At 42.7% G+C, this 22,501-nt stretch overlaps 1 long non-coding RNA gene across 1 annotated transcript; it reads right to left on the reverse strand.

The window, feature by feature from the left end:
- Nucleotides 1-243: 243 nt before the first annotated feature.
- Nucleotides 244-11,790, reverse strand: LOC147652865 (uncharacterized). The gene is made up of 2 exons (XR_015286754.1): nucleotides 11,643-11,790; nucleotides 244-1,342 (listed from the first exon to the last, which is right to left on the reverse strand). It is a non-coding gene; the product is annotated as an uncharacterized LOC147652865 (long non-coding RNA).
- Between the last annotated feature and the right edge of the window lie 10,711 nt (nucleotides 11,791-22,501).

Here is a 22,501-nt window from a genome sequence, read left to right on the forward strand (position 1 = left end):
CTGCCTGAGCTGTTGTTTTATAACACAGCTTCATGCTACAGCAGGAGCTCTGTGGTTTTCTCCTGTTCTTACCCCTAGTGCTGTATGTAGTTCATCCTTTTCAGCCCAAGTCCCCTCTGCTTTGCCATCATCCCTCAGCCCCAATGTGGTGGCAGCTCCCATCACTCCTGGCAGACTGATGTGGATGAGCCTGGAGGTGACCCCAGCTGAGCAGAAAGGACCTTGACGCTGTACAAGCACAGCTCAGCAATGACATCTCTCTTTATTTTCAAGTTTTAGGCACCAAGTGAAAATATAACCCCACATGAGCCTGAGCCCTTACCAGTCTGACTCTCCCCCAGTTAAACCAGCACACTGGGAAAGCTGGCTCCTTTCTCCCCTAGGATCAGCCTGTGCTGCCTTCCTGCACTGCCAAAACCATCTGAGAGCAGCTCTGCTCCTCGGAGGGGCTGCTCAGCAGGAGCTCACAGGAGCAGGGCAGCAGCATCAGAGCCACTGAGGCAAACACAGCCAGCCTGAAAACAGCAAGTTTTTCACCCAGCTGGAGATTTGCTCCAGGTGAAGGTAGGAGCCTGTGCAGAGCGTTTCTAGCAGCACTGAGCTCTGATCCTGAGGCAGCTCAATGTCCCAGAAGTGGAGAAAACACAAGGGAAAACTCACCCCATCAGATGCTCCATGGAGAGCTCCAGCAGCACACGGATGTCAGAGCACCTCCCTGGGATCTGCCCCACGGTGTCCTGCTCCAGGATGGAAGAGTGACCAGGGGTGGCTGCAGGAACACGAGCAGCTGGTAGGAGATTCAGTTCTTGTGGACCCTTCAGGATCCACAGGTGCCATTCATCTCAGTGTGTGTGGGGAAATCTCTGGTGTCAGAGTGCTCTGTGAAAAGTCTTTGTTGATCAAGAAGTCACCCAGAAGCTGCTTCAGATTCCTGCTCAGGTCAGGCAGTTCCTGCACTGGAAATAAGGTGGGCCAAGCCAAAGAGCTGGCAGCATTTTGTGCTCCATTGTCTTCATCCCCCTCACTATCATCCTCCTCCTCTCTGCTGCTGCAGTTTTCCTGCTCAGGGCAGCTGCTGGAGCCAAGCTGCTTTTGCATGCAGAATTCAAAGGAGCACAGCTGCCACAGCAGCCCAAAAGAACCAGTAAAACATGGAGTGGAGGAAAGCTTTTTCCAGGGCGCTGCGCTCAACCTCCCGCCGCAGCCGCGACATCTCCTGCTGCAGAAACTCCTCACGCTGCTGCATCTGCTGGGCCGTGGCCATATCAGTCTGTGGGTCTTGTGTCTGCCCAGGCAGGATGGCCAGCACAGCCAGGAGAAGCGTGATTGCCACAGCCATGGCCTGGAGGAGATGGGAGAAAGGTTCATCAGCAGGCCTGGGTGAACAGGCCTGAAGGGACCACTGACCCTGGCTGGAGACAGCACAGGGCCAGTCCTGCCCAAGCCACTCTGATGGTCATCCCCTGGCTGGGCTGTGCCCCATGAAAGGGCAAGAGACACTTGAGCTGTCTCCTGAGGCCCCATCCCTGCCATGCTGGAGCATTCCATGGAGCCAGGGGATCCCCAAAGCCTCTCTGGCAGCTGCCACCCCTGGGAGCCCCAAACCTCTGTCCCCAGCCCCAAGGACAAGATCATGCCCTGCCCCAGGGACACAGTTCTTGCTCTGGGTTAGAAACAGCCCTGGGCACCTGCCCCACCCAGCCCAGCCTTGCTCAGAGTATCTTGCAACATCTAAAGGCTGTCCAAAATAGGAACTGTAGCCACTTTGGGCTGAAGTTTCCCATCCTGGCATTCTCCAGCAGGCTCTTTCTAGTCTATTTAGCTTTCTTTAGGGTGAAATAACAATAAGATGAGGAGGGGCAGTTGGTTCTTTTTTCTCCTTAATTTTCTCTGAAGTGCTTTATGTGCTTCAGGAGATGTTAATTAAAGAAATTATGTTGTTTGCCTCGCCTGAAACAGTATTAAAAAAAAATCAGAACCAAATCCACATCTACTTTATTGTTACTCAGCTCATCCTTTGATGCAAAGACTCAAAATCTATCAGACTGTTTCTTCTTTTTTATTTTCCTGCAATTCACATTATTACAAGCATCTGAAAAGTCTTTGTCTGTTCAATGAAGAGTTATTGAATGATGCAATGAAGCACAGAGCCTGCAGTGAACATCCTGTATCTCCTCTTTGAAAATAGTTATTCTACAAGTACAACACACACCTCCCAGATCTCTTCTGGTGTTACAAGGTTGAGAATGATTTTCTCTCACAGCTGGATTTCAGGCTGCAAAGGCACTAATAGCTTCAAGGAAAATATATTGAATTGGAGATTCTGTAGTTAATTCAGTAATGCTGTAGTACTTTGGGCCTGAAACAAGACTTGCACAGCACATTGAGTTGGGCCCCTTGGAAATTATAATTTCATTTTACAAAAAGTCCTCATATTTTATCTAGTGGATGCTTTTGTGCCTTATTTTGCAGGAAGGTAGAGAGGATTAGAGAGTAGAAGGTATCATTTTCTGGACTAGCAGGAAAATAAATAAATGCCTAAACACTTCAGTGTTCCCCAGTGCCTCTTCTGCTGCTTAGGAACTCTCAGTTACATGCTTTAAACTTGCAAGTTTTTTACCTTAATTTTGGTTACTTTTTTCCACTGCATGGTGGAAATTCACAGAAACTGATGCTTTTAAAAGTACAAATCCAAACCTTTACTTTTGAAAAGCTGTGCATGAATCAGCTCCTGCTGCCAATCCAATCTGTCCTTCCTAAACTGTGGAATAATAATCCCTTACCAGCAAATCTCCTTTCCAGGAGACCACAATATGACTGTTTGTTCTTTCCCATCCTAGCTGTTATTTGATTTTAAATCTGTTTCATGGGAATGCTCTCTTTACTGGGAATGTTGAGATATACCCCAGTGGATATCAAAGTAGGATCCAGCAGCAAGAGCATAATTTTTTTTTTTGTTCTAATAACTTTCAGATATAAATATCTACTTTCTCCTACTCTTTTCTGGATGATATTTTTTTTATGGAAGAAAGTTGCCACGGAGGGGAAAAGTTTTTCTCTTTGCTGACATGAGTTCTGCACTACTTCTGATGCTTGAATGAAAACTGAGGATGAGCATTTCAAAAGGCAAAAATATGAGTATTTTATACCAGACCCTAAAATATAAGGCATCTCTTACTCCTGAGGAATTAATGCTTCAGAAAAAACCCCAAAACTATTCCTCTGGTAGATTAGTTTTATTTTTTATTTGTATTTTACACTTTGGTTTGAGTACACTGGCACCCAAGCCAGGTTATCTTTAATGTTTTAACCATATTATTAACATGTTTTCCAATCAGCCAATACAGCTGAAAAAGGTAATATTGCCTGGCATTAATCCTTTCCTGCTTTTTTAAAGCCAAACAAACAAATCCTGAATAATAATGTGGGATTTTCCGGTTTGGCTACAACCAGTTTCTTGCCATTCTCCTCTTTAAAAAATTTCCATCTGACATGCCAGCAGTGCTGTCTTGTTTTTGTTCTCATATATAATTAGAATGTCAGGAAAAATAAAAGCTTGCATCAGTTTAGTGCTGAGACCAGAGCTTTTTCTTCTGGAGGAGCAGAACATCAAGTTCTCATTAGGATTAAAATCATTAGTGTATAAATACTCACTTGAAAATCCTTGATATAAAGTGTTCTCTTAATGCTAAGGAAGGATTTCCTTAATCAGGGCACTTTCACTTTTAAATTCAAGGGTTTAATTACAGCTATAGCCAGTGAATGTGGAAAAGTTACTCAGCACATGAAACTGTGCAAAGGGAAAGTTATGGATTATATAGGGTAAATATGATTGTTAGGACTTGGCCTCAAGAGTTCAAAGGAGTGGATGTATAAAAGAAAACCAAATTATATTTTTGTTTTAAAGTAACATTTGTGAGAGAGAAAAAAGCTGAGAATTATTGGACACTCCCAGAGATGGGGCAGACACAATTTCTCTGGGCAACCCGTGCCAGGGTCTCACCACCCTCACAGGGAAGAATTTTCATATACAGGGAAGAAATCTCATATTTCCATTTGACTTTTTTTTCAAACATCAGGGCCTTCTGAATGAAGGGAAGGTGAAGGTATATTACTTTTACATTTTCCAATTCATTTCAATTTTCATAATTCTCACAAGAGACTCCAACAATTGAAGCTCATCAGCTGACATTTAACAGCTTAGTTGAAATTATCAACAGATTTGACAAATGTTTTTAAAATCCTACTTAGTGAATTCTCTCACTTCATGAAGGGGAGGGGACAGTAGAGCCCCAAATACTTTCTAATTCTGTTTCAAACAAAAATAATGCACCATTTTGTTTCAAACAAAAATGCACCAGTGCACGCATAAGCAAAAAGCAGGTATTTCCTTAAGAAAGGAGAAGATTGAGAGCTTGAATTCTCTCCTCTGACAGTCCCATCTTTTCTGTTCCTGAGTCGTGAGAGCCCTCTAGGGTTGGTTCAGACACTTGGTGCTGCACTAATTAAACCTCAGAAGTTCCCAAGGAACAGCAGACAAGCTGTGCCACATCACATGGCTGGGCATCCTCACTTCTGCCCACAGATACAGCTGCCCACACATCTGCTTCTGTAAATTTACACACCATTTACATCCCTGTGCTCCTAAATCCTCAGATTAAAGAGTTTCTGGTGTTAAAGCCAACTTTCCCCTTCCCTAAGAAATTTCAATCCATTTTCAATCTTGCTACAGTTATTTTTCCCCCTATATTTCTAATTTATAATATTGCCAGCTTTAATCTGTGCTGCAGCAAAGAGAAATTCCTTTAGCTGGGTAAGAGAGTTAAAGAGTTGGGAAAGTCATGATATTTAAGCTCCAGTGGGAAACTACCTTTAGGAACTGGTGGCTTACACCTTGTCAAGTTTAAGATGCTATTCTCATTTTAAAATTCTTAATTTTAATAGGATTAAGACTTTTTGTCTTCTCTTATTTGTCATTATTATTGTTATTAAAGCCTAATCTTGGCATTACAAAAGTTTTCCACGTGTGCCACCTGACTCCCCAAAGGAAATATTGGTACAAAGCCAGAAAACAAAGATGGGCAATTCAAAGACCAACATAACCAGAACAAGCTCTTTTCCAAACTTCAGAAATCTTGTTTTGACTTCACACATAAATCATCAGTGAGGAGACACGCAATGAAGAAAAATCAAAAGCAGCAAAATCAGCAAAAACAAATCCAGCTTTTCTGACATTGTTTTTGTACATATAGACAGGGGTTTCTTCATTAAATTTCAAGTTAAAAGTCCCAAAAGTGTCAGGAACAGGATCATATACATCCAAAGAGTGGGTTATAATTCCCTGTTATCCTGAGGCAAACCATTTCTCCCGTGGTTTCTTCCTGTGTTTCAGAGCTTACACTTCCAGCTAACACTCATTTTTTTAATTTTCTCTTGCCAAATTCCCTCCTAAATGTCACATATTGTGACACATATGTAAGCCAGGTGTGGGGAAAAGGAAGCCAATTCAAGTGGTGATGTTGTTACTCACAGTTTAATGCCCAGCTTCAAAATACACAAAATCCCTGTTATTGTGAAATACAGAGGTCTAATATTGCATTTTTTTAAAGTCAGATGTTAACAACTGTAACCACCACTTCATTTTATAAGAAAACCAAAACTACTTACAGGCCAGTTTATGGCAGACTCAGAAAGCCAAAGGCAAAGAGAAAGAATAAAAAATGTGCTCTTTACATCAAAATCCCTTTAGAAGAAACTCAAATTACCACCTGATTTCTCTGACAGGATGGCTTAGAGACTCATGGAAACATTTAGGTTGGAAAAGACATCTAAAATGAGAGTCCAACCATTAATCCAGCACGGCCAAGGCCACTAGTGACCGTGTCCCCAAGTGCCACATCCACACAGCTTCTAAATCCTGCCAGGGATGGGGACTCCAGCACTGCCCTGGGCAGCTGTGCCAGGGCTGGACAACCGTTTCTGTGAAGAAATTTTCCCAATATACAACTCAAAGCTCCTTTGGCACAACTTGAGGCTGTTTCCTCTTGTCCTGTTACTTGGGAAGAGAGACCAAGCTCCACTTGGCTACACTCTTCTTTCAAGGGGTTGTGCAGAGCCAGAAGGGCCCCCTGAGCCTCCTTTTCTCCAGGCTGAGCTCCCTCAGCCCCTCCTGGTGTTCCAGAGCCTTCCCCAGCTCTGTTCCCTTCCCTGGACAGCTCCAGCCCCTCAATGTCTCATCCTGAGGGGCCCCAAACTGACCCCAAGATTTGAGGTAGCTCTGCCATGCCCAGCACAGGGGACAGTCACTGCCCTGGTCCTGCTGAGACAAAACTTGGACCAGTATAAAAATACACAAAAAACCATATTTTTTGATATTTTGATGATATTTTAACTTAGTGACCGAGTTTTAGAGTTTCTAAACCTCTAATACCATCCATCAGGAGAAACATGGGAGCCAGAGCTCAGCAGTAACAGCTGAGTCACAACCTGAATATATTTCCCCACTCATATTTCCACATCTCCTTCATCCCTTCCCCCCACTCCATGGGTGCAGTACTCAAGATTTTCTCCAAGTTTGTGGTTAATGCACTAAAACATGAGAGAAATGACTGGAAATCCCCACTGCTCTGTTCTCTGTGCTGGTACCTGCAGGCACATGCTGGAAAAAAGCTTCTCGACCTGTTCTCTTCACCAGTGTCCCTTCAGCTCCTGGCAGGAGGGGGATGCTGAGCTGCAGCACATCCTGGATGGAGCAGCTCCTTCCAGCTGAGCCAGAAGAGGGAGACCAAGGATGCACTAAGCCAGATGCCAGCTCCTTTCGCTGCTCACTCTCCCTTTCAGGAGAACCAGACTGCAATTTTGGCACCTGCGTGAACACCAATTGATGAAATGTAAAATCTACAGACCAGGGTGTTGGAGCTGTGCAACCACACTGTAAAACAACCTGACAAGGGCTAACAGTGTTTTGAAACGAGATAAAACACCCCTACAACCTGCTAGAAATTCAGCTAAACAGCCTTAATAAATATTTATTTTTAAAGTTGGGAAACTTACATGCTAGTACAAGAAACCTGTTTGATGTGTTTGTGGGCAAGCTCACACCCACAGCTGCCTGCATTCCTAGAAAATAGACCACAGCAAGCCAGGATATTCCTGATATTTCTGTGCCCTGAATATTTGGGATTCTCTGTGTCCAAAGTGGTTGGCAAGAGAACCACTTTACTGGTTCTCTTGATTTGAATGTGCTTTCATGTGCAGTCTCATTCTTTTGCTTACCGTATCATCTTTTTATTTACACAGCCATTTGGAGGAATCCTAGAAGCCACAAAAAGGGATCAAAGCCCCTCTGTAGTGATTGGTGGAAAAACACAAAAAGAAATCCCTTGTCACTTAAATCCTGCAGTCTAAGCAGATTTGAATCCAGGGCAGATGAAAAGATGGGTGCTGGGAAGGGCTGGAAGTAACAGCAAAAAATCTAGTGACTTCTGTAGTAAGGGAACCTAATGGGATATTTCTCTGAATTCAATTGATTGAATCAGAGCACTCAATTGCTCTAAGAACATTTAGGATTTTTTGTGGGGGTGTCTGGAGGTATCTTGTAGGAAAGAACTCATAATTTCCCTGCCCCTTACACAGGATCTCATAAATGAACATTGTTAAAAAGAAAAATCTCCAAAGGATACACAGAATTTCATTCACTTGTCATGGACAAAAAAACCCAGGAGTGCTCTCAGATGAATGAAAACTAACAAATAAACATCCATTTCCCCATAACTCTGCTCCAAACTTCAGCCAAAATTTACCAGACCATTTCTACCAACAAAAAATTGCTTCAAGTTTTGAGACAATGCTGGCAAACGTTTTATAACCTCATTGAGAGTAAAATTTGCAAGAAACAACATTGCCAAATGTCAACATAAATGTTTTATGGTAATTCTAACTATGAATTTCCTTCACCCTATTCAATTACACTCTTTGCAAATGCTTGGATTTTGCATTCTAAAATTCTTACCCAAAGCTATACAAACACCCCCTTTGTGGCTTAGTGGATTTTGGATCTGGTCAGTTCCAAACTGTGTTTCCAGCTGATCAGAAAAGGTAATTTAATAAATTCATTTAGCCATGAGCATACCAAAGAGAACAGCTCTAGCTCCTTCCCGATTAAACTTGGAAGATACTTCAAAAAGATCAGTTTATTTCTGTTTTCCTCATTTTCCAGCCTGTCAGTGCAACAATTTGAGGGATTATGGGATGTGGACAAGAGGACCCGAGGGAAGGAGAGGAAATGTCTGCTGAGCAGAGAGGAGCAGGACTGTGCAGGTGATCCCTGCAAACAGCAGCCTTCCAACAAAAGCAAAGCCCGAGGCAACATCAAATTCTCTCTGTAACGGGAACAACAAGGCTGAATATGAACAAAATCTGCTCAGATAACATGCAGAAAATCATTCTTTGGATCACCAGCCCAGGGTCAGGAGCATCCCAATGTCAAGTCCAAGGCATTGATGCAAACACCACAAGAACTGCACCAGCTGTGAGTGGAGACAGCAAAGGGAGAGAGAACCTGCAGCTCTTTTAGATGCTGAAGCCTGATGCTGCCTGGTGCAGCCAAGACTTCCAAATCTCACTTTTTCCCCCCACAGAACCTCACTGTAATTAATATTAAATACAGTACCTAATTTTCTGTCTGCCAGTAGGCCCAAACTGCTCATCCAGCTGCTCACAAAACTTCAGTGACATCCCAGGTTCCTTGGGATTTATCTTCTGGAGTTTTCCAAAGGTGCTGCTGAGACATCACTGTGCATCAAGAGGAAATCTGGGATTAACCCTTTACACAGAGTTTTTATCTGACTTTGCCCCACTGTTAGGGGACTCTGGGATTTGGAAACCCTGTTTTTGTTTCCCACTGGTGTGGGATTGGAAGCAGAAGACAAACTGTAGGTTTCCTTCAAAGATGCTGCTGCAAACATGAGGTTTGGATAAATTAATCACACTGAAGTTGCTTTATTTTGTGCAAATAATTCAACTTCCAATGCACATAAGACCCAAAAAGCCAGAAAATTAGTTATTGTTTGGTCATTATATTTTCCCAATATCCTTGGCAAGGACACAAGGTCAAACACTTCTTCCAATGAGTATTTATTTATCCAAAATGGAATTTCTTCAGGTGAATATTTTAAGAGATGTGTTTGCAGGAATGCCTGAGACTCATAATTCTTTTCTGGGATTTAAAAAACATCTTCCAGAGTTGATCAGAGGGGAGATTTGAGACCATGTCTTCTGTTTTCCACATGGTCTCTCTCTTCTTCCTTCTCCTCCTGCCTGGTTATCTTCTCAAAGGGGTAAAGGCAAGTCTGGCTTTAGCATTCAGCACAATCTGAGAGCTCACAGATGAAAATCTGAATCAAAGATAGGTCCTAGATAAACTTTCTCTCTTTTTTTTTTTAATTTACTGGAGATCAGTTGCCTAAATGCCTTTAAATCTGGACCTAAAGCTTCAAGGATTAGAACACTGATAACTGAAATGTCATCTAAGAGCTGAGTCACCTTCCTAAATGTCTTTGAGACATTTATCATGGATTATATGGCACAGCATTAATTTATTTTCTTTTTACTGCAACATTAAATGATAGAAACGATGGAAAAAAAAAAATTATCAAGCAGTTGCACCGCCTAATAAAGCAAGGAACCATCTCAGTGAGCAGAGAGAAACACAAATGAGCACTAATGAAAGAAATTACAGCAAAAAGGGGCAGGCACAGACTGCATTACACCCACGTCAGGAGGCGATTTAACAGCTGAGTAACCAGAACCAAATCATTGAGACTTGATCCCGGCAGGAATGAAATATTGTGCTGTGCTGACACCTGCTGCACAAATCCACTCGCTCAGGAAACCACAGCTCCCCACCAAGCATTCCAAAATGCAGCTTTCCAGCCCAGAGAAGTTACCCTGAGGCCTTTTGGAATTATCTGATTGCAAACACTCAGAGACATCCAGAGTCTGGGAGTGACACCTTCCTGAGCAATCCAGCACAGTAAATTTTCATCTCTTTTTACAAGAATTACCCTGATACATCAAAGATGTGATTAGAGGCTTAGGAGGAGTTTTTTTGCAAGGAAACAAATGAAAGTGCTGATCTGAGGAATATACCTTAAAACTAATTCCTGTTGTTTAGTATTTAATTTTGAGGCTTTGAATGTCAGAAACTTGTGATGCACAGGGCCATAGACCCACAGAATCATTTAGCATGGAAAAGACCTGCAGGAATATCGAGTCCAACTCTTAATCCAGCACTGCCAAGGACACCACTAAATCACATCCCCAAATGCCACACCCACACAGCTTTTAAATTCCTCCAGAAATTTAAAATTCCTCCACCTCTACCCTGGGCATTTCATTCCACGAAGAATTTTTCCCTAACATCCAACCTAAACCTCCCCTGGCACAACTTGAAGCTCTTTCCTTAGGGCAAATGACCAACAACCACCTGGCTCCAGCAGTTCTAGTTGCAAAGAGCAATAAAGTCCTTAGGTTTTGTTGGCCCAGGTCACTCCCTTGGGTTAAACCCAGAAATGTTTCTTATCATCTTCCTGTGCCCCATAGAGCACCCAGGAGTTCACAGCAGGTGAGGAAGCAGCTTTCTCCATAAACACAGCCACATGCAGTTCTCTCTTTTAGCACGTTGATCCTTTCATACAACACTTTTTTTTTTAAAAAAAAAAGAGAAACCCAAAATATCACAAACCCTGCATTTCCTTACTTGTGCCTTAGAGACTCCTCTACTCAGGGACCATAAAGTTTCACATAGGTGAAACTGTCCCACCAACAAGCCTGTGATGTGGAAAGAGCCATTTCCACATAGAGGCTGCATCTTCCTCTTACATCAATTACAATTAGAAAAAGACTACTGCATTTTTCAATTTCCTTTAGACCTGCTGTAAAATGTACACCTGGCACTCAGTTTGGGAAGAACAGATTCACCCAGATGTGATTCTTTCCTCTGCTATGGGAATCAGGTGTGTTGTCGCCAAATTAATCACATGGCCTTGATTTTTAATTAAGGATGTCCTTATTTGTCCTTATTCAGTCTTTTCTTTTAACCCCCCCCCAGTTTTCACCAGCCTTTTGTTATTTAAGGTTCTGTGCAGGACAGGCATGCTGCTAAAAGAGCAGTTCCCTGGAATCACTTATGCAGACATGGTGACCTAAAAGACACATTACACCGAGCAAACAATCCCCAACAGACAGCAGTGGCCTTATTTACTTCCCCTGGAACTTGTTAGGTTTAATCCTTTCAGGGTTATTTTTTTTTCAGCTAACTGATTTGCACCATCGTTTTCAAAACTGAAGCTCCTTATTTCCATTTTCCCATTACTCCACACCTCAGAGTTCTTTGGCTTGTATTCAATTTTGGGCTGAGATAGCACATATAGAAGAAAAACAACTGCCTGTTAAGACTATGGTGTGCCTCATTTGATACAGAATTGGAGGCAGCCAAAACACCACAATAACCTCACTCAGTTACCTCTTGCTTTCTCTGCCTGATCATTACACACTAAACACATTTAACTCAAAATCTTCACCTTGGAGCTCTTCAGCCAAATTTTTTCCCTGCTAATCCCTCAGAAACTTCTATTTGTTACCTGAGGCACCTTGGCTCAGCATTTCCTGGAGCAGCACAGGGGGAGCTGACAAGAGAGGTTGCAAACCACCCCTCAAGCACCTTCAAATGAGGTGGCTCAGCTGTCAGGAGCATCAGACTGGATAAAGGAAGGCAAAACACCTGGGGGTGAGTCTCTGATGAGCCTTGTGCCCTGTTAACTCTTTTACAGCTGTTTCTCATTGCCTGGAAATGCTGTAAACAGTTGCAGGTGACAAAGCCTGTGGGCTTTTATCTGGGCTTCAGTGTCAGCCCAGGTCACATCTGACACTTGCTGTGCTTTCAAATAATCTTTTGGAATTATTTTGTCATCTCTGCTAGAGAGCTACAGCTCTCCTGATTTCATGTCCTGGCTGTTGTGAAGTGTGAAGGTTGCAGATTGTCACATCTGTAGAATTTTCCCTTCCCACGCTTTGCTGGACTTGGGGAAGTTCATCTGAGCACGTCACTTCTCATTTGTGCCTTTTCCCCTTTACTGTTATATGAAACAAACCATTTGTCTTCCTTACATGCTGAGCAATACCCTCGTAGTGTTTTCTCCTTCTTGACTTGCCTGCTGTTTATTGTCATATGGTTAGGCTGGGAAAGAAGATAATCCTTTCATTTTGTAGTTTTACAGCTCAGCACAGTGGGACTATGCCCCGAGCCAGAGGCTGCAAAGCTGTAAAACAATCCAAGCCAGCAGCATGGATATGGCAGTATTTTACCCCAGTTTTCATGAAAATTGTGGAAGGTATTTAATGCCCATCACCCTCCAAGTTTGGGCAGGGTCATAAGATTTAAGAGTTGTGGGTTTTCCTGTGAGGATTAGAGGAATGCACCTCCCCTCTCCATCCCAGCAGGGAAAATGCCTGCTCCTGTCTCTCCTTGTGCGTTGCCACTCGCCAGGCTGCTGTGCATCCCCAAATTCACTCTTCTCCCTGTCCAGAGAGAAGCCAGTTGTACAATAAGGTCCTCATTAAGTGTTGCTTCCCGTGACTCCTGGATATTTAAAGGACATGTGCACAGCTGCTTGTGGTACTGACTCCAGGTTTTAGGCAAAAAATTGACAGAAGGAAGCAGAGGGGATGGTGGTTATGGCTCATTTGTACATGGATAGACCCAGAGGAAGGCAAGTTCCTGCCTCTTAATCCATCAGTCAAACATAATTTGCCTTAAAAATATGAACTGTCTCACTAAAAGATGATGGGGCTTGGAGCAACCAGGTCCAGTGAAAGGTGCCCCACGGCAGGGTTTGGGATGGGATGGCCTTTCAAGTCCCTTCCAACCCAAACCGTTCCATGATTCTGTAAAAACAAAGGATGCTCCCTACCCCGTCTGCCGTGCACGTGCATGGAAACACATATTTCCTGTGTTGAATCTTGCACACTGCACAGCAATTAATATCAGGAGAGAGCTCAATATTTCCAGAGAGGCTGGTTGGCACTGTGGGAAAAGGAGTGCAAGAGCGGGTAAGGGGTGAGATAAATGAAATACACAAACTCGCTCTGGGTCACAGACAGGGTCAAGCAAGCAGCTCATTAACATCCCAAAGTGACCTTGTCCCTGCCTGGCTCTGCCCTCCCTGGTGTTACTGAAATCACATTTTAGTGGCTTCATCCTGTGCTTTAACACTTGTTTTTGTAATGCAGGGAGAGAAAAGCAGTAGATTTTTGAGGGGACCATAAGCTGGTTACTTTTTCTTCCCTCAGCTGCCAGTAACTGGAGCTGTTTTTGCAGGAAGTGGATTGAAATGTGGACATTTTCGCATTTAAGAACCCTCAGAGAAGTGAATAATTGCTTAGTGAGTGGTTCACATCCATCTCTGAGTCCAAGGATTAAGAACGTGCATCTTTTATGGCCAGTGCTCATGAGATTCTGTCCTTCAGCTCATGCAGAAATGGACTGAGCTCAGTGATAATCCCAGCTAAAGTCTTTCAGTAAACACAAGTCAAGAGATTTTCCATATAATATTTGTAGAAAGTTTGGCTGATCTCTCCCCCCTGTTGCCCACAGCTGCAGCCTTTCCCAGGTTAGCAGTGCCTCCCCCTCCCACCAGCCCAGCTCACCAGTCTCTGCGCTGGGGAAAGCCAAGTCAGAATTCTTGAACGGGGAATACATTTCTGCAATTAATAAATCTTCAGTTAGAGATAAGCTCTCTGGATCTTTCTCTTTAGATGCCTCTAGGTCTGAGCTCAGCAGGGAAACTGGTGACTTCTGGCCTTTGCCCCTTCTAGGGTCACTGGGGAGTGGAGTCAGTAAAAACAAAACCAGAGAGTTACAACTGGCAGTGCTTTCCTCACTCCCAGGAGCTTCAGAATAGACCTCGGGGGGCAGAGGACCTATTCAAGGTCTCAAAAGTGTGTGGAGCCACACTCCAGCACATGGTGGGCACCCAAGACGTGTGGAAAGAGCTGGAAGGATTCAGTCAGTGGGAATGATGGGATGTGATACCTGCAGATCCACAGCTTCAGGAGGATGTGGAGCTGCTGGAGAGAGTCCAGAGGAGGCCACGGAGATGCTCCAAGGGCTGGAGCCAGGCTGGGAGAGCTGGGGGTGCTCACCTGGACAAGAGAAGCTCCAGGGAGACCTCAGAGCCCCTGCCAGGGCCTAAAGGGGCTCCAGGAGAGCTGGAGAGGGACTGGGGACAAGGGATGGAGGGACAGGACACAGGGAATGGCTTCCACTTCCAGAGGGCAGGGTTAGATGGGATATTGGGGAGAAATTCTCCCCTGTGAGGGTGTGAGGCCCTGGCACAGGGTGCCCAGAGAAGCTGTGGCTGCCCCTGGATCCCTGGAAGTGCCCAAGACCAGGCTGGATGGGGCTTGGAGCCACCTGGGATGGTGGAAAGTGTCCCTGGCCATGGCAGGGAGTGAAACAAGATGATCTTTAATGTCCCTTCCACCTCAAACCATTTTGGGATTCTGTGATTTTGCCTGTCTTGTGTAAGACACACCTGGAGTAGAGTTGTTCAGGTCCACAACTCTTCAGATGTGAGTAAAAAGAGACAGCTAAATAGAAGGGAGGCAAATCTCATCCAAAATTTCCAGTTGGTTTACATGTCTCCATGAAGTGTTTCATCTGTGCTCAATCCTAAAAGCAACTTCTATGTTGAAGGAAAAACTAAATTCCAGAGTAATCAAAATTCGTATCATTGGGCTTGGATCCTCAACTGCAAACCTTCCACCTTATCATTTTGTTTGTTTTCAATGGTATGTTCTATTAGGCTGTGTCTGTGTCTGTGATTAAAAATTATTGCTTATTGTCATGCCTCATTTCATATTTCCTGCATAGACATCCCATTCTTGGAAAAAAAACCACAGATCACCCCCAAAATTTTCACTGACTTACTCTGGTGAGCAAGGATCATATTTGTTTATTGTCCTCATGTTCTCTTTCAAGCAGAAAAATATGAGTTATCATAAGGAAGACACAAGGGAGTCCTGAAAACAACAACAGTTCTTTACTGGCTCAAGGTATTTGTTGCACTTGAAATAAAATTGTCAGTGATGCTTTCTCAGGGAAAGTGATTTTTTTTTTTGTTTTGTTTCTCAGGCATGTTTAATCTATTTAGTCACTGGGGGGTTTTTTTGGGGTTTTTTGTCTGATTTTTTTTTTTTTTTTTTTTCCTTCCAAATATAGAATTACAAAATCACATAATGGTTTGGGTTGAGAGGGACCTTAAGGATCATCTTGTTCCAACCCCCTGCCAAGGGCAAGAACAACTTCCACTCAACCAAATTGCTCCAAGCTGGTCTTGAGTCCTTATGAGGATGAGGGAATATCCTACTAAAAGCTCTCAGTCTGGATACCAGCAATAGGAAAAAAAGGCCTAGATCTATGTAGAATTAGAAAGATTTAAAATTATTTTTGTCAATCTGGTGAGATTCATTATTAATAAAATAAAAATAAAAGTTCAGCCTTTCTCTTTGCAAATGAATTTAAAAATAGCTAAGATTTTAATTTATTCCCCTTTCTTTACCTGTCATCCCATATGACTCAAAATAAAGGGTCAGACTTCACACTCAGGTTTTAGTTTGAATGCCTTCACAGAAGCTTCAGAACAGAATGAGAGAGATGTCAGGTATGGATCAGGGCTGACCTTTTCATCAAGACCTCATTCTGTTTGTTGTTCCCAAAAGTCTCACAGCCAGTTGCATGCACTGATTTTGTTTGCAAAGGGATCTGGAGGGTGATAATTGGAAAAGAGATTGACATGGGCAGAACAAATGCGTGCTGCAGCTGAAACCAGCTCTTTGGGGTTTGTAAATGTGGCTCTGAAAGCAAAATTACATTATATCAGAATTAATAAAATTTTTATTCAAGCACAGAGATAATCAAATGCTGGAAGATGACTAAATTATTTATTCTTTCTGTGACCAGGCTCTTTTTGGTTCATCTGCCTTTTTCTCTTGCTGCCCCATAACCTCTAGGGTAGAGGAAGATGTGCTTCTGGTTGGCTCCTACTCTCAGTGCATGTTTCTACAAACTTCAGGAAATTAAATTTGCCATCAAGCTATGGAACATGCAAAGAGTTTCTTGTTTAAAAGCCTAAATAAATCCTTTCATCCCAGAATGCTGGGGAGGAAGAGAAAGCAGCCTTTCAACAATCGTGGCAGACCTGTGGTTCTCAGCTCCCACCACAGACCCTGTCATTAGTGCATTTGAATTAATCCATTCCTATTTTATATGCATGCATTATTAAACTGGAGCTGAAGGGACCTTGGAAGGTCAATTTGTCCATCCTCCTGCTTCAGGACAAACACAACCCTGTGTAAACCCATCCTGTCTGCTCTGAGAAACCTCTGAGGCTGAAAATGTTCCTGCTGTCTCAGCGAATCTGCTTCAGCCCTTCTTTCCTTCTGTGACCATCCTAAACTCCAGTTGAACTATTTCATTGTTCTGGATGATTAAATGCAAGACTTTAAACTGATAATTTGATTAGATTTTCCCATAATGTGAAGTATCCTGAGACTAAACATCGTCCTTCTGAATAATGAATATTCTTGTCTCCTCTCCTTTCTGAGAGGAAGCATCTCTCCATCCTCCTGGATTTTTGGGTCTGCCCAGTGCAGGAGCTGGCCTGCATGATCCTTGTGTGTCCCTTGGAACTCTGGATATTCCATGATTCTGTGTGAGGTGGGCTTCCATTGCCATTTCTGTGCTGTCCAAGAGCCTTTGGAGCAAGCCTGGCTCTGAAATCCCATTTGAACCTGGAAGCCCAAACCTGGGGCTTGCAGTAAAAGCCAACCATGGCCCAATTAATGTGTAATGTGAATAAAATTCTGGACCTGTGGGACACCTAAGTACTTCAACAAATCTCTAAATATCATTCTTCTTAGGACAGAATTAGCCATAAAGTTGAGAATTTCTGAGTTCCCAAATAATGCTTTGACAACATGACTGCTTCTGACCAACAAATGTATTGGTCTGACCTCATTTTCTTGCAAGATACTGAGCAAAACCCCTTGAACACAAAAAATACAAAATCCAGCCAGGTTATCTTTTTCCCACCAGGAATTTAAACTCTTTGCAGAAGGAAATTCTAATCTATTCAGGTTTAAAATTAGCCTGTTTTAAATAAGTGTGAAGTAATATAAATTGGAATTTCTATTTTGGTTTAAATCACCTTTATCTTTAGTTCCATGTCTTTCAATTGCTTTAATAGTTCTGTGCAAAAAAAATAGAGTTATTTTTTATGGTGAAACCCAACAAAGTGCAAAAAAAATATAATGGATTCAACAGAACAGTTCTGGGTAAACAATTTTGGGTTTGGTCATGTGGGTGGTTTGGGTTTGGTCATGTGGGTGAGCAACCCTGTAAGTTTCAATGACAAGTAAACCTCCAAAGGGCAATTTTTTCTTCAGATTTATAGCAAAATTCTGCAAAATAACCCTATTCCATTGTGTTTGCTCAAAAGGATTGTGAAATTGTGAGTTGAGCCTGGCATTTGGAGAGGATGCAGCCTGTAACAAGATGCAGGGGATTCTTTTGGGCAGGGGCTCAATGCCAAAAGCCTTAATTTAGTCTAATACAGACACATGATCCAGTGTCATGTGCATGAATGGTTTAGTGAAAGTAATTATTTGAGTCACGGGGGCTTTTCAGGGGCTTTAGGGTAAAAAGGGAGAGAAAAATGAAGGTAAATAAGTCTAGAGATGTGACCAAAGTAAATACGTAGAGCTCAGTATCTGAACTCCTTGAGCACATCAAGATAGCACTGGAAAAAAACAGATGCTGCAGCTTCAGAGTACAACAGATTTAGGTGGCTAAAAGGCTTTGGAAATCCTTGCCATAAAAACATCCCAACAACAAAGTCCAATCACAAATTCAAAGAGGAAAACATGGTAGCTTTTTCTTCATTGTTAACGTTTAGTAGGAGTGATTTTATTAAGGAAATTAATAAAATGCTACTTGAAAGTTGAAAGAGTGGAAATTTAGGTTACATAGATGGAATAAATTCTTCCCTGTGAGGGTGGGGAGGGCCTGGCACAGGGTGCCCAGAGAAGCTGTGTCTGCCCCTGGATCCCTGCAAGTGTCCAAGTCCAGGTTGGGTGGCCAAGTTGGATCAACCTGGGACAGTGGGAGTTGTCCCTGCCCATGGCAGGGGTGGAATGAGATGATCTTTATGTCCCTTCCCTCCCAAATCATTCTGTAACTCTGGGATTCTCTGTAAATATTTGGGAGGGTTTTGATGCAAGTGACAACATCTCCTCTCTGATTAATATGTGTGCATCACACATACATATTTATTTTTTTTTAATAAATAAAATGTCTATCTCAAATTTTGAAACTTCTTTAGTTCATTTTCCTCCTCTCCACAGACAGTTACCAAACCTGTGGGTGTTGCTGTCTGATTCTCCTCTCACTGTCACCTTTTTGGCATTGGCTCACAGTGCTGAAAAGAGAAGTGTCTTCTTCACTGAGGGCACAATGGGATTTGATGAATCCCATGAGAAAATTGCAGAGGGGAAGGAATCAGATTCAGATTGCCTCATTTTCACAAAATGCAGACAGACAGAATGCATCTGAATAAAATATTACTGATAATTTTTAGCCAGATGATGACAAAGCAAAAGCGAGAACAGTGTGTTTCTTATGACATGTGAAACCATTTCTGGCAGACAGAGCAGGCCAAGGAAACAGCTCTGTGGGACATTGTCCCAATTTTGGCTGGGATAGAGATTATTTTCTTCCCAGTAGCTGGCACAGTGCTGTGTTTTGGATTCAGGACTGGAATAATGTTGATAACACACTGCTGTTTTACTTGTTACGAGTCATGCTTAGTCTACATCAAGGACTCTTCAGTTTTCCTTGTTCTGGGAGGGAGCATGGCCAGGACAGCTGGATAAATTGGCCAAGGGAATATTGCAGCCCATAGAACATCATTCCCAATATTTAACTGGAGGACTTGCCCAGGATGGGACAATCACTGCTGGGGGATGGGCTGGGCATTGGTCTGCAGGTGGTGAGCAATTGTGTGGGGCATCTCTCGCTTCCCTTGGGTTTTGTTCCTTTCATCATCTCCTCCTTCTCCTTCTCCTTCTCCTTCTCCTTCTCCTTCTCCTTCTCCTTCTCCTTCTCCTTCTCCTTCTCCTTCTCCTTCTCCTTCTCCTTCTCCTTCTCCTTCTCCTTCTCCTTCTCCTTCTCCTCCTTCTCCTCCTCCTCCTCCTTCTCCTCCTTCTCCTCTTTCTCCTTCTCCTTCTCCCTTTATCATTATTATTATTTCAATTATTAAACTGTTCCTCTCTCAACCTATGGGTTTTTGATTTTTTTTCGGATTCTGCTCCCCATCCCACCAGGGAGGAGCAGGGGTGGGGTGGCCAAGGGCCTGTGTGGTACTTGTTTGCTGGAGTTCAGCCTCCACAGACATCTCAGGCTGGGCTATCAGTCACGTTCACATCCACAGGGTATTTAAATTTCCATGAAAGGTTTCATGGTTCAGGCCACCATCAGCGTGACAAACTCTTAAAATGAGAACTGTGATTGCAGGGTGAGGAGTGAGCTCTAAATCAGAAAGTACAGCAGCCTCTCCTCGAGGAAGATGATGTGATCAGTAAATTCATGTTGAACAGCCAAGGTGGAAGGCAGAGGACTGAACCAGATCTGACCTCCTTTGGAATGATTGCCTGGTGCAACTTTACAGGTGCAATTCAAGTGGATAAATACATCCCATCACCTCTTTAAATTACCAGCTGAATTGAAATGATGTGGTAGTTTTTAAAATTTTATTAGGTTTTTGCATGTCAGACATTACATTTGGCCACATGAAATCAGAAAGTAAAGAAATAGTAAAATGTGCAATGTAATGCTCATTACAACACTGACTATGTGAAAAGATCAGCATTTTGCCTTGGGAGAATGAAGAAACCTTCAAACAAGAAGCTGAAATTTGTCAATATCTACCTAATATATTCATTTGGAGCATTACTGGGCTGGTGTCCATATTATGCAAACTCTCCCAGGATTATCCTGAAGAAATAAAGAAATGAGATGCAAAGGTTTTTGGGGGTTGTGAGAAATGCCGTACACTGATAAACTCTTATCAAAAAGAAACATGAGGAAGAAAACTTGATTATCAGCATTATTTAGAACAATAATAAACTATAATTATTATTAGATAATAATTACAACAATGTTACTTTTCCTGTGAGGAGATAATGCAAATGCAGAACAGTTTTTTTAGGTTGGAAAGGAAAATATTAGTGAGAAACAACAGCTGGAAAAGTTAAACTAGGGGTGTTCCAGTGTCCAGGACAGAGATTTTACAGAGTGAAACAAGGTCCCAAAGGAGACAGCAGAATTTCCATCTTTGGCTCTCTGCAGATGAAGGCTGGATGTTTTTCTGGAAGCAGTGCAGGACAAGTGGGAGAGCTCTCAAGAGCTTTGTTCTGCAAGATGTCACCATGATTGATCTGCTGGTCCCTTCTGCCCATTAACTCGGTGTTTATTAATCACACAGAAGGGACTCAATTCCCAGAGCCCCATCCCAGAAATGCACAGAGCTCAATTAAAAACCTCTGCTGGATCATTCTTGCCCCATGATTAGTCTGGGTCTATGGGCCAAAAGCAATATATTTTCACAGCTTGCTCTTCTCTAAACACTGGAGCAGCATTTCAATGTGAAGTTTCACGTTGACCTTCATATTACCCTCATGGTTTTTATTTTTCAATTCACTTCTTGTCATTAAGGGCTATTAAAAGTTGTTTTCAATTGAGTTGTGGATGAACTTTGTCTCCAAGAGTCAGATTATCTTTTTTATTCCTATTTTGACAGTTAAAGACTTTTAAAACAAGTGTCTGTACATTGGCAGACAGAAAAAAGAGTTCATAAAATCATAGGCTGGTTTGGACTGGAAGGAACCTTAAAGATCATCATGTTCCAACATATTGACCAGGAGCCCAAATAAAATCTTGTGTAGTGCTTTGTGCAGTGAAGTGTCCAATTGAAAGTTAAAGAATATTTTTAGACCTTTCCCATTGTAATCAGCTATTTTTTAGTAGTGAGGAGCAGATGGATAAATCCTTTCTGGTTAAGCACATACCATTTTCTCCATCAGCAGCTACAATTTTCTGTCAGATATCATCGCACTGTGGGAAAGATTTCCTGAGCAACTCTTGCTGGAAGGTGAAGTTTGCTAAAGAAGTGTGAAATGCCACATGCACAATCTTCTCTGTCAGCACCTTCCTCCCTCTAGCAGGTAAAATCAACTTCCTCAGCAGCTGCAAGTCTATCCCAAAGCTCTGTGAACTGTCTCCTGATATCTCTGCATGCTTTCCCCAAGCCAGCTTAGTTATCTTTCTTAAAAAAGATGTTGGAAATTAATTCAGTGGCCCTTCACTGAAAAATGGTTTAGCTTCCATGTAGGCAGAGCTGTAAAACAGAGGAGCTGTTGAGTTAAGCCCCCCAAACCCCATTCACTTCTCCTGCACAACTTTCCATCCTTTTATTGCTGCCCATTGCCCTCTTTCTACCCAAACCAAAACCAAAATTGTGCTCTTCAGGACAATGCTGACCTACAGACACTTCCTTCAGGCCCAGAGTCTCCTTCGTAAAGGACAAGAGGAAACAGCTTCAAGTTGCACCAGAGGAGGCTCAGATCAATAATAGAAAAAATTTCTTTGTGGAAAGGGTTGTTGAGCACTGGAACAAGATTCCCAGAGCAGTGTTGGAGTCACCACCCCCACAAGTGTTGGAAAAAAAAATCCCAAATATGAGAATATGGCACATAAGGACATGATTTAGTGATGAACATGGTGGTGGTGCTGGCTTGACAGTTGGACTTGGTGATCTCAGAGGTCTTTCCCGACCTTAATGAATCTCTGAGTCCTTGAGAAGCCCATCTGGATTGTTTCAGAACTGGAGGGTGAGCACAAGGTGCTGTTCCCCATCAGCACTACAGTCTCTCATGGCTGGCAGGGCGCTGCTGCAGCCAAAGTTCCTGAAATTCCCACAGAGAAGGGTGTTTGGTTTGTGGTGTGCAGCAGCTGGGTCACAGTGACACGAGAATTAAAACAGGACAGTCAACTAAAGGGAATCTTCCTTAGAACACCTTTCTTTACATTGAATGTGTTCTGAATCTATTTTATTTTATTTTTTTAAGGTGTTTGTTGTTGAAAGAGGGGCTTTGAGTCACGAAATTCAGTAGGTGCAGCAAAAAGCCTCTAAAGGTATTTTGCTTTCTCTGTCCTTTTTCACTTATTTCAGAAGGTCTCGCCAAGCAGCTGTCTTTAAAGATTTTATTTTTCTCTTTGGTATAAATGTGGTTACGCAGAAAAGCAGAGGATGTTACTTCTTAACAAGATTTTCTTCTAGTCCTCTCCTGATAATGACTCTGAGAATGAAAGTAATTCAGACTGACA

Source organism: Cyanistes caeruleus, chromosome 5 (assembly GCF_971803275.1).
Source record: "Cyanistes caeruleus chromosome 5, bCyaCae1.hap1.1, whole genome shotgun sequence".
In the NCBI taxonomy this organism is placed as follows: domain Eukaryota; kingdom Metazoa; phylum Chordata; class Aves; order Passeriformes; family Paridae; genus Cyanistes; species Cyanistes caeruleus.